Below are 12,355 nucleotides of genomic sequence, written 5' to 3'. Positions count from 1 at the left end.
TTTTTTTTTAAGTCAAAAAGGGTGTGTGTGTGGTTTTGTTCCAGCCCAAAGCCAGGAGTTATGGAGGAAAAGAGAAAAAAATAATTTGGCGAAGGGGAATGTGTGTGCGTGTGTGTGTGCGCGCGCAGATCCATACAGTTGGGTGTGGGTCCGGATGTTTCTATAGGGTGTTGGAGTTATGTTACTGTAGGTCTTCAACCTGCTGATCTTAGGCTGGTAATGCTACAGTCAGTGCACAATCAGGCACTGTATTTCAGATGAGGGGGTCAAAAGTGATTTAAGATGTATAGCAATTCTGTTCAGCTGCTCATGCTGGGATAAATTCAAGATTTAAATAGTTAAAAATCAAGCACTGATTTATTTGTTCTGGTTATTTATTAATACTTCATAATCACTACAGATTTCCCCCCCTTTTTTTTCATTTTTGAGCAAAAAGGATTGGAAATCCTCACTCAGCCATGAAGTTCATTTGATGCCCTTGGGCCCAACCTACCTATATCTTCTTTTGAAGATATATAAGGAGGTGTAAAATAGCTGCAAAGGGGGATTTAGGCTGCAACCCAATACATACTTACTGGGAGTACATCCCATTGAACCCAATGGAGCTTACTTCTGAGTAGACAGGTATTGGATTGCCGCCTCAGTGCTTGTATCACAGGCATGAAACTTTGCTTCCTTTAACCAAAATGACCCGGTTTATACATTTCCAGGCTTCGACCAATCTGGCATTATTTATTGTGTGTTTAGATGCTTGCATAAGTCCCAATTGTATTCAAGTGTGCTTACTCCCAGGTTGGTGTGTATAAGGAGCCCTTTCACCATGAACTCTTCTCTGCCCCTTCCTCACAAGAAAGCCTAGGCTATAATCCTGTACTCACTGACCTGGGAGTTAGCTCCATTAAACACAAAGACACTTGCTTCTTTGAGTAGAGATGTATACCATGGGACTTTTAAATACCCATCCACACTTACTGCGTAGTAGAATCTGCAAAAAAATAACTTATAAGTTGTACCTGATCTCTAATGGAGATTACAAGGAGACAGAAGCCACTAGCTTGGGCAGGGGAGGTGGAAACAGCAGCTCCTTGGGACCCCAGGGTTTCCTGGTGTCCAAACACATATCAATCGCAGAGACTGAAAGCTTAGTTTTACTGAATAAAATACAATTTTATTGTATTGCCACCCTGGGCTTCTTTGGGAGTAAGGGCAGGATATAAATTCAATAAATAAAATAATCTTAGGAGATTGCAGAATCTTAGAAGGGGACGTGGCTGTGAGGAGTATGAGGGGGTGTGATGTGACCATTATGGAGGGATCCTGCACTTCTAAATTTGCCACTACACTACTGGGACAGAAAAGAGATAGTGGCAGGGAGCTGAACAGGAGAACACTTAGGAAGCAAAAAGGATAAATGATTAGGCCAGCAGAATAATATTGCTTTGTATTTATAGATCACATGTCAAGTGTTCAAAGCAACACTTGTGCATTCTCACTCATATTATTTATTTATTACATTTATATCACGCTCTTCCCCCCAAAGGTGCCCAGGACAGGAAACAACAAATTATAAAACAATAAAAATATCTTAAAAACAATTACAGTACAGATGCAGACTAGGATAAAGATCTCTACTTAAAAAGGCTTGTGGAAAGAGGAAGGTCTTCAGTAGGCACCAAAAGACCACAGAGATGGTGCCTGTCTAATATTTAAAGGGAGGGAATTCCAAAGGGTACGTGCCACATAGGGTTGCCAGGTCCATGGCCTGAGACTGATCCTGTATCTTCAGGAGAAGAGAAAGTCAGCCAAGTGCAGGTGTTCTTGCTGCATTGTAATGAGAAAAACCACTAGGTGGAATTCTCCCTCCCCCCTGCACAACTTTTAAAGATACAGAAGACCTCTTGGAGGCCGGCAACCAAGAAGTCTTCTGTATCTTTAAAAGTTGTGCAGGGGGAAGGGAGAATTCCACCTTGTGGTTTTTCCCATTACAGCGTTGCAAGAACACCTGCACTTGGCTGACTTTCTCTTCTTCTAAAGATACAGGATCAGTCTCAGGCCATGAACCTGGCAACCCTAGACTGCCACAACACTAAAGGCCTGATTCCTATATTTTGCAGAACAGACCTCCTGATAAGATATTTGCAGAAGGCTCTCACCTGCAGAGCACAGTCATTGATGGGGTACATAAGGGGTAAGACTATCTTTCATAATGGCCCTTTAAAGTAGGGGTAGCACCCCTGTACTGCAGATTAGTGGGGCTTAGAGAAATGTGGTTTGACAAAGGCTATCTAGCAAGTTCCTAGTAGAAGTGAGGTTTTGAATCAGTAACCAGTCACTACACTGCACCAGATTTGCAGGAAGAATGTGCTTTCATTGTTTAATTCCAGTCAACAAACTTACTTTTGATTATGTGGTATTCAGTCAGGATTTGCCAGTAACTGATCACTTAAAGAACTGATACACATACTTTGGAGAAGGTTTAGTGGTAAAGCACACACAGCGAGTATACACAAGACTGAGCTAGGTAGGTCAGTAGTCTGACTTGATCTAAGACACCTTCCTTTGTATGAAGGAGACAAAATAGTTGTGGCAATATTGTACCATCAGGTACGTTGAACTACTACAACTATTTCTTCTTTAAGCGAGTGAGATGAGCTTCTAGACGCTGCAGAAGAAAAAAGAGAGGAAGAAAAATGACTGTGATTTGCTGTGATGTCTGCACATGAATATTTTTACCCTGAAAGAATGCAGATGCATTTTTGCTCTGTTAGAGCACAGATTTCAGCAGACCAGCAATGATGCACTGTACACAGACCATATTAAAACACAGTGTTCTCCCGAGAGTTTTCCACAGCATTTTCTTCTAAGTACTTGTTTTGTAATGGGCATTTTATTTGTTTTTGCAGAGACTCTAAATAGTACATGTCTCAGGAAAATCAGTGTGCTGTTCCTTTATGGGCTGGAATGCATTTTATTAAAAAGCACTTTATTTAGAAAAAAGTAGTATTTGTTGGTGTGTTTGGCCCAGGCCACTTCTTCTCAGTGAAAAATATGGTCTGTTATGGACAGAAAGAGATATAGTAGCCCAGGTGGCCATTCCTTGGTGTTAAGGTGGCAACTGGAATTCCCTGTTCTCAAAATGGCCTTGTACCATGTGGACACGAGTGGAAACAGCCTAAATGTTTTGGTTGCTCCCCATGGTGATCAAAACATGTAGAGTAAATTGCCCAAATCATATGGAGAGTCTCCTTCCATCACCAGACATTCCTGAAGGTACACCGTGATAGAACAAACTCTCCACATGATGGATGTGATCCATGTGGTAAGCCATGGTATAACTGGTACATGATGCAGCTGCCATGCACAGGCTGTTTCAAGAGGCCATCATAACACACAGAGAAGCTTCAGTGTTTTATAAAACACATCCAGTTGCCCTTGCAGTCTGACTATGAGATGAGCAACTAGGAGAAATAACAACCCCACTAATTACTAGCTAACCTGGCCTGAAGAAAAGTACTTCTTGTATCGTAGTGTATCAAAATAGCCCTTGACCCTGAAAAGGAAGACCTGTTGAGCACCTGTCCAAGCCCAGTGAATATCCTATTTCCAGACTGATACTTCTATGCAAGGGTAAAAATTCCTCACAATATTCAAGCAAACTGCCTAAAGTGAAGCTAGGCTTTAAAGCTTATCAATTTCATTGCCCCAGGCTGATCGTTCAAAAGACCCCATTTCTGTTCTGTGTGTTACCATGTTTCAAGAAAACCGTAAGGAAATTAAAATGCTTATCCATGTCTTGCATTGAAGATTTTTCTTCACTGGTTTCAGAGATGAAATAGACTTTTCTGAAGCGTTTCAGTCACAATCATTTGTCCACAACACATAAATTAAAACCCAGTATACTGCAAAAGGCAGAGAGCAGTTCAGCATTTGCGCATTATGCTACATAAGCCTGCAAGGAAAACAAGAACAGGCATATCACAGCTGCCAGTTCAAGGCTGGGATTGTGTAAATAGCTGAACTTTTCACAGAGGTTGTAAATTGCAAACTGTGAAACCCTTTCCAGAACTAACAGTGTGCTTTTCCAAATTATGACTGTTCGCTTTGAAGGCATCCTTTCTCTCTTCTTTTCAAATGGTGGGATGCTCTAGTCTGAAATAAAGAAAAGCTATGACCCTCCTGTTTCTCAGCAATTTGAGAATTTCTTCTAGTCTAGAAGAGTTTGCAAAGAGGTTAGAGCTTTGCAGTTAAACACCCGATGGGAAGCCAAAGTATCAGCCTGCAATTCCTACATTATTTTTTTGAGGGGAGAGGGGAATAAATCTGTGTCTGCGTCTGTGTTAGAATTGCTTAATATTTTTTAATAATGTTTTTAAACCTTTTTAAAAGGTTTTTTTTAAAAATGTTTGTAATGCTGTTTTGTTTTAATGTATTTTAAGATCTGTTTTTATTATGTTTTAAAGTGTTTTTAGCGCTTTGTTTGCCGCCCTGGGCTCCTGCTGGGAGGAAGGGCGGGATACAAATTAAATAATAAAATGAATAAATAAATCTATCACACTAGGTCGATTGGCAATTTCCTACTGTACTTTTGTTCCCATCCATTTTTCACTTAATGTTCTTATAAAGTCTGATCTAGACAAAGTGTTCATCATGTGGCAAAACTGTTCCTACATCAGTCTGTTGATGGAGATGTGCACATCTGAATGCTCCTCCATGGGGGGAAAACACTAAAATCCTATATGTAGAAAGTGAGTATGCCAAGAAGATGGCTAGGCTAGAACCCCTTTCTATGTCATTTGTTTTTTGTGTACTGGGAGGGTTTTTTTAAATCAGCATTCAGGTAGTCTCCACCAAGTTTTACCATTCAGTTCTGGGTACTACATTTTAAGAAGGAAATAGACAAAATGAAACAGGTTTAGAGGTTGGCAATCAAGATAGTTGGGATATGGAAAGTAAGTTTTATGAGGAAAATTGAAAGGAACAAGGTTTGTTTAGACTCAAGAAGAGAGGAGTGGTGGTGGTGGTGAATCTGATAGCACTTTTCAAGTGCTATCTTTGAAGGCAAAGACTTGGGCTATAAACACACTAGTCATCAGATCAAAGTGTTTCCATTGGCCACACCTGGAGAGGAAACGGGTGGATCCTGCCGATCAGCTGCAAAATCTCTTTGCAGCTGAATTTTTTTTTTAAATGCGCTCAAATTGCTCCCACCAGGTTTTACAGTAAAAAGGGCAGGGCTTAACTAGTATCATGTGCCCCCGTTTTCAGAAGAGAAAAGTGGATACACACTGGAACTGGCAGAACAGTGAGTGTGTTTCTACCCTTGTTGTCTGCTGCCCTAGAGAGCAGGGCTTAATCTATTGGGGCTGAAGTTACAGGAGGGTTGATATTGGTCAAGCATTAAGAAAAATGTATTGACGGTAAGAGCAGGCTGAGAATGGAACCAATTACTGAGAAAGGTTGGTGGGCTGTGCCTCACTGGAGGTCTTCAAGCAGAGGTTGGAGACCCACCAATTGAGGGGATGCTCTAGCTCTAGAATTCCTTTTGTCTCCATGTGTTGAGGAGGCTCTTGGACTAGGTGGGCTACAAAGCCCCCTCCAATTCTGTGGTTCTATGTATAGCAGTCTGTACAGAGGAAGAGGTAAAGGATGAGTCCATGAGCAGGGGTAAGTAGCTGTGTGGAGGGTGTAACCTACCTTTCACTGTTAGAAGCTCCACCCAGATCCCTTCTAATTAAGCAGAAAATATTTCCATTCTAAGTCCCTCTTAACTACAATCTAGACATCTAGAAACATGCTTTTAACAATAAAAACAAAGCTTATCTTGAAAAATAAAATCTGAGACTGAAAGCTAGATGAGTCTTCTACTCATCAAGGCCAGTCTAATCAAGATCATACTGATTTCCTCACCTCTTGGGTGTAGCAGGTAACTTGCACATGCAACGCCAGATGTTCAAAATGCATTGCTGTGTTGTGGGGAGAGACTGGAAATGTATGCTAAGTGTATAAGATGTGGGAGTGCAGTTGGGCTTGCAAGGGAGTGGAACAGTGTAACTTTTATGATCAGTGTAGTGAAAGACACATAGATGTGCAAAAAATCTATGGAATCAAGTAAGTGATGCCAGATCATAGTAAGAAGGTGTCATTGCACAGCATGCAGGACTGATAAATCCCAATGCTGATGAATGCCACAGCTTGAAAGTTCTGTTTTGTTGAGCGCTAGGGGGCTGCAGTCAATTGGAAGTGTGTGGGAGAGATAGCAGTGTACTGAAAGAAAGAGACATATATGTGACTGGGTGGATAAAATGAAGGAAAGAGAAATACATTAGTTTATTTGCAAGGGAGGGCAAGCTTGCTTTCCTGTGGAAGTGCACGGTGCAGCTGCTTTTTCAACCTACGTATACCCTGTCCAGCAGAAGCCTTTGGAATGGTATGCTAAAGTGCTTCCTGGATGTTCCTGGTTTGTGGCAGATTATAATCATTTGTGGCAGATATATGGATGGTCATTACATTACATTAATGAAATTTAAAGCTGATAGGGATCGCTATGTTTGTGGAGGCAGTATACCTCTGAATACCAGTTGCTTGGAATTGTAGGTAGGAAAAGTTCCCTTGTGTTCAGGTTCTGCTGGCTGGTTTCCCATGGGTATCTGGTTGTCCACTGTAAGAAAAGGATGCTGGACTAGATGGGCCTCTGGTCTGATCCAGCAAGCTCTTTTTATGTCCTTGAGTGTGGCTAATCATACCTCAGTGCAGGAATAGGTCAGGATAGCCTTTACATGCTTTCTAATATGGCTATCCTATCATTAGAACAAGATACAGTTATAGACTACTTAATTGCCTTTTGTGGCACAGCCACACAAGTGCTTTCTACTTCTCTAAATAAATTCTGCAGTGGGATGCTTGAGGGTAAAGCGTTCATCTGGAAAATTAATTCTTGTGCACATTTCCATGCCTGTGCCCAGTGGTATAACATAAGGTCCCGGGAATGCTTCCCTTCTGCTTTGCACGTGTTTTGAGGGTAAAGATGTTTCTATTTAATGTGGGCTGCTCTGCCCTTCCAGAAGAATTTCACAAATAGTTGGTTTATTGTGTCAATTGCTGCCCTTTCTGAAGAATAAAAGCGGCATCTGGAGAACATAATGGATTCTTGGCAGAGCTGTGCCTGGGAGGCCTGTATGTCACCCCAGCCTAGCGAGCGTGGCAATGTGCTCTGGTTCCCCACAGCCTTGCTATGGAGATGGTTAAGTTGTACCCAGCAGCATTATTCTGTGGTCCAAGCCAACACACTGCAGGAGACAAGAGTTGCTGGCCTGGCACCTATTTGCATAATAGAGTACAGGCTATTCTGTGATGACCTCTGGTCAAACAAATGCAATTCTACGATGTTGATGAAAAAAAATCAGCGCAAGGTTGGAAACCATCCATTGAAAAGGAGTGTGTGTGTGTACTCTTAAATTGTCCCTAGATTGGTGCAGCTTAGATCACAGAGCAGGAGCTGGAATGTGAGGAAGCCCATCTAGGGAAGGAGGCGATGGGCTAGTGCTGTGGTACACTGGTGTTGTCAACAGTTTCCACTAAAGCATAACATGGGGATGGTGACTATTTTCAGGAAGGAACCGTGCTGTACTGAAAATGGTTACTCTGGATCCAGGGCATGATCTGATGGCATATGATGCAGCCACCTTGCTGAAGCTAAGCAAGCCTGGTTCTGGGCAGTGCCTGGGTAGGAAACTAGATAATTTTAATCTCTTACAGTAAGCACACAGTTGCCACTGAGTAGGGATGGGTGTCAATTTCAATTCAGTTCTCATTTCAAGCAGAATTTATCAAATTTGTGCTTTCCAAAACAACATGAGAACTGAAACACAGCTTTGAAATTTGCACTTATTCAAATTTTTCAATGAAGTTCACCAACCAAACAATGTTTGCAAAAATGCATATGTTAGGGGAAAGTGTACATACAAATGAATATATGAGTCAAAATAACATACAAAAATGCATTATATGATGAGAAAGTGCTTGCAAATATGTGTACATTAGTCAAAACTGCCCACAAAATATATTTATTAGGAGAAATCTGCACTGAAATGCTGGAGAATTTCCATAATTATTTTTTCAATATTAAAAAATTACAAATTACTGCAGAAATGTGGAGAACTGAATTTAAGACTGGAAAAATGAGAACCTATGAGAACCGAAATTGACAGATCTTTCCATCCCTGCTACTGAGAAAAGGAAGAGGAATTAGGTGGGTCCCCATTGACTAGGACTTCAGGAGGAAACTTCCTCTGTTGCATTCCAGCTCTGTTCTTGGGAGATAAACAGCATTCTTCAAGTAGGGTGCAGCAATTGACGGATGGCCTTTGGTCATAACTAGGTCAGTCAGCTGATGATGGCTAGACTGGAATGAAGCAGAAAGTGGTTGAGAATGTCTTCATGCATGGCAGTGATTGCTGAAGAATAATCATGAACAGCGTGTCTAAGGATATGATATATACCAGGCCAGCTAAAACCACTACATGTTGAAGACTGTCTTGGAGTGCTAATGTTCCTGTGGATCAAGCTTTTTGGGATGACTTTTGTATGAGTTTCTGTCTGCTAAAGCCTTCACTGTCAGTCACATTTCAAGCAAAATATCTAGCAGCCACACTGTTGGAAACAAGACCACATATGTTTAGTGGCATCCGTAGATGCCACCTGTGGGCAGTTATAGCAGATAATTTTAGATCCTCAAGAAGAATAGCGTATCACTTTGGACATTTTAGAATGAAAGTGTTAGTTTTCATTTCCAGAACTCTTATTCTTATGAAGAGAAACATTGAGTTTAGATCTATAGAAATTAGGTTACATGCAAGGAGAAAGGATGAAGCATCCTGCCTGTGGATGTCAAACTTGAGAACCAAGTTGTGTGCCCAAGAATCTTATGATAAAAAATCCCTAGGTTTTTATTTTCATTATTAAACAGGTTTTTTGTCTGCCTAGCAAAAGGAGTCTCAATCTTTTGGCTATTAAAGCTCAGGTCTATCTCCAGAGCATAACAATGATGGCTTATATTCTGTTGCTATGGCCGATTACCCTCTCCAGACAGACCTTCATGTTGCACGCTTTCCTCTTTGTACTCTGCCAGCTTCTCTGCGGTGTCACAGAGTCCCTGTGGTTGTTACACACTGACAGCTGAACTTGGGTGTCTTGCAAAGTATTATGGGACAGTACTTATAGATAATCAGCAGGATGGCGACCTCTAGAGTCTCCTTTTGGAAAGCATCTCTAGGGAGAGAAACAGAGGTTGCTCCATTGTGCCTGCCCAAGTGCCAGTATTGGTAAGTGGCAAGTAACATAGACAATCTGGACAGTCTTCAGTCGGTCACATGCCTCTAGTGACAGAGCAATGGGTGCAACCTTACTTTTGTACAACAGGCTACATACCAACCAGAAGTCACAGGTTTCGATATATATTATATACAGACACAAGTACTTGAGGAGGGTTTGGAGTAGGGTCTCAAAGGATGTGACCTGGGCATGTGTGGCTAGGGGATAGTCCTCAGGGCCAGATAAAGGGACCTGGAAGGATGCATTTGGCCCCCACCCTGGGCCTGGGGTACCCCACCCTTGCGGGAAAGGAATGCTGCTTTTGAAAGCTCTTCCACATTTTTCTTTTTTAAAAATTAAAACCCCTTCCTTCAAACTGAAAGGAATAGCATTTAATGGAGAAAGTTCTAATCCAGCCTTTTGCCTGTTGTGCTGGTTTCCTACAGCTTGGGAGTATTCAAATTCTCTCTCTCTCTCTCTCTCTCACTCTCACTCACTCACTCACTCACTCACTCACTCACTCACTCACTCACTCTCTCTCTCTCTCTCTCTCTCACACACACACACACACACACACACACACACAGACCAGACTTAAGCCTCCCTCAAACACACTTTGTTTGATGTTTGGAATTTTATAAAAACTGACAGAACTCCCCTTGGGTGGTGACTGAAGGACTTTTGTGAGCTCCATACCAGAAAGAGATACTGAATTTTAACATTTCCTGCTTCACCAGGTTTTGGATGGATTGGCCGATGTAAATACCACAGAGAGAGAGAGAGAGAGAACAATGAGATTTTAACATGGCAGTGCATCGTAACTGGGTGACTGGCCCCTGGAGAAAATATGTTTGGTTTAGATAGCAGCATACAAAATGAGATATTTTGAGGAATGCTCAATGTTTGCTAGTAGAGAAATAGAAATACTGAATAATGTGAAGGAATTGTACTTCTTCCCCTCTGGAGGATCTGTGATGACAAATGACAACCAAGGCAAGAGGAACCACAGGGAGAAAACTGGTTAGGAACAGTGAATAATTAATAGTTCAATAACAAGCTAGTGGAAGACGGATATGGGGAAATCCTGCCTTCCTGGCAATAAGATCTATGAGTCTGTGGAGTAATCTCCCAGGGGATGAAGAGGAATCCCCATTACTGGCAGAATGTAAAATTGGAGAGGGGCTTGGGAATCTATTGCAGGAGGGAAATGTGTCTGTGTGAAAATCTAGTTGGTTTAGAAAGGAAATGTTTACTAGACAGATATATATTTTTGTATCATTTGGGGGTGGTTTTGTTTGAGGAGGAGAATGTTAGGTCAGGGAAATTAGTTCTAGTAGGCAAAGTTCACTTCAGATGGAACTTTGGTGGCTTCTATGGAGTTATGTCAGGTGGGAACATAAGAACAGCCTTGATACTGGAAGGAATAACAGTCAATTTAGCTCATCATCCTGTCATTGATCATGGCTCATCAATACTCTTTACATCAGCATGGGCAGTTATGGAGTGAAAGACTATTTTGGTAGTGAAACCTGCAACAAAATGTTGCTGCGTAGATTGTTCCTGTTCAGCGTCCTAGCCATGCCTTCTTCCAGGATATTCCATTTCATTACCTATCACCAGTTTTCCACACACACAAACACAGTAATAGTCAGCTTGCATTCTGTGCCCACATTGCATGCTCAGTCCATATTAGGCTGTTGGAAGGGAGTTCCTCCTTCCCTTAGGAAGATTTTTTGAACTTCTGCAAGCCTTGGGGTTCCCCCAAGCCCAACGATACCTCCATCTTGTACATGAATGGTGCCATTTTGGCTATATAAGGATTCACACTTGGAGAATGAGTTTGCTGGTAGTATATATGATTTCCAGAAATGCAAGACCTGAAGGGCAAAACAAAAGATGAAAGGGAAGAATTAACCAAGAAGCAAACTTGCAAAAGTGGCAGGAAGGCTCCATGATTACAAATGATTTCCATAGTGCTGTGGGCTGTTCTGTCAATCGGTTTTGAAAATCTTAATCACAAGCAAAGCCAGAGAAAGCTCCACTGTTAGGTGATCCCCCCCCCCGCTTCTCTCATAATGCTAGAACGCAGGGCTGCTCAATGAAGCTGAATGTCAGAAGATTTGGAACAGACAAAAGAAAGTACTTCTTCACACATCACATAGTTAAAACTATGGAATTCGCTCCTGCAAGATGTAGTGGCGGCCACCAACTTGGATGGCTTTAAAAGGGGATTAGACAAATTCATGGAGGAGAAGGCTCTCAATGGTTACTAGCCATGATGGCTGCATACTACCTCCAGTGTCAGAGGCCTGATCCAGCAGGGCTGTTCTTATGTTCAGTACAGTGCTGGTTTTTCGAACATTTACTCAATGAGGAGCCACTGAAAATTCATACAGGTCTCTCTCGAAAGCTACATTCAAGGAAACATGTATAAGATAATCTTTTATAAACATTTTACAGCTCTAACATGACATTTGGACTAACAGTCATTTATTAACTATATATCCCCTCAATAATTATTTATACAGGGCCCAATGGTCCATCCCAAGGAAGGGCACAGTTTGGGTTAAAACAATATGGTTTTTATGTTATGCTTATAACAAGCAACCCTGCTAACCCAGGGCCACGCACTATTGGCCACTTGGTTTATATACTGCATTTTTAATGTGCATGTACGCCCAAGATGTTCCTTTTTTAATTCACTGTATGACCAGCATTTAACACCACTGTCCTTATCTCCCGCTGCTTGTTTTTCTTCCTGATGGACTCTGTTCAAACATTGCAACCATCCCTGGGACCTTTGGGTAAAGAGCGGGTAATAAAATATTGTTATTGTTAAAATTATGCCATGGCCTGGGAAGAGTATTTGATGTATTCACCATAAGGTGGAGATTTTGCAACCTACTGACACTAACCACTATTGCAATTAGGGTTGTCAGGCTCAGGGCCTGAGACTGATCCTGTATCTTTAGGAGAAGAGAATGTCAGCCAAGTGCATGTGTTCTTGCAACACTGTAATGGGAAAAACCACAAGGTGGAATTCTCC

General features: G+C 41.6%; 1 protein-coding gene across 5 annotated transcripts in view; it reads left to right on the top strand.

Moving 5' to 3' along the window:
* MYOCD (myocardin) overlaps positions 1-12,355 on the top strand; it is a 400,168-nt gene that overhangs the window by 71,748 nt on the left and 316,065 nt on the right. The gene's annotated exons all lie outside the window — the stretch shown is intronic.

Source organism: Rhineura floridana, chromosome 3 (genome assembly GCF_030035675.1).
Source record: "Rhineura floridana isolate rRhiFlo1 chromosome 3, rRhiFlo1.hap2, whole genome shotgun sequence".
Lineage (NCBI taxonomy): Eukaryota > Metazoa > Chordata > Lepidosauria > Squamata > Rhineuridae > Rhineura > Rhineura floridana.
The sequence above is the reverse complement of the archived record's forward strand: the minus strand, read 5'-3'. Positions and strand labels throughout refer to the sequence as shown.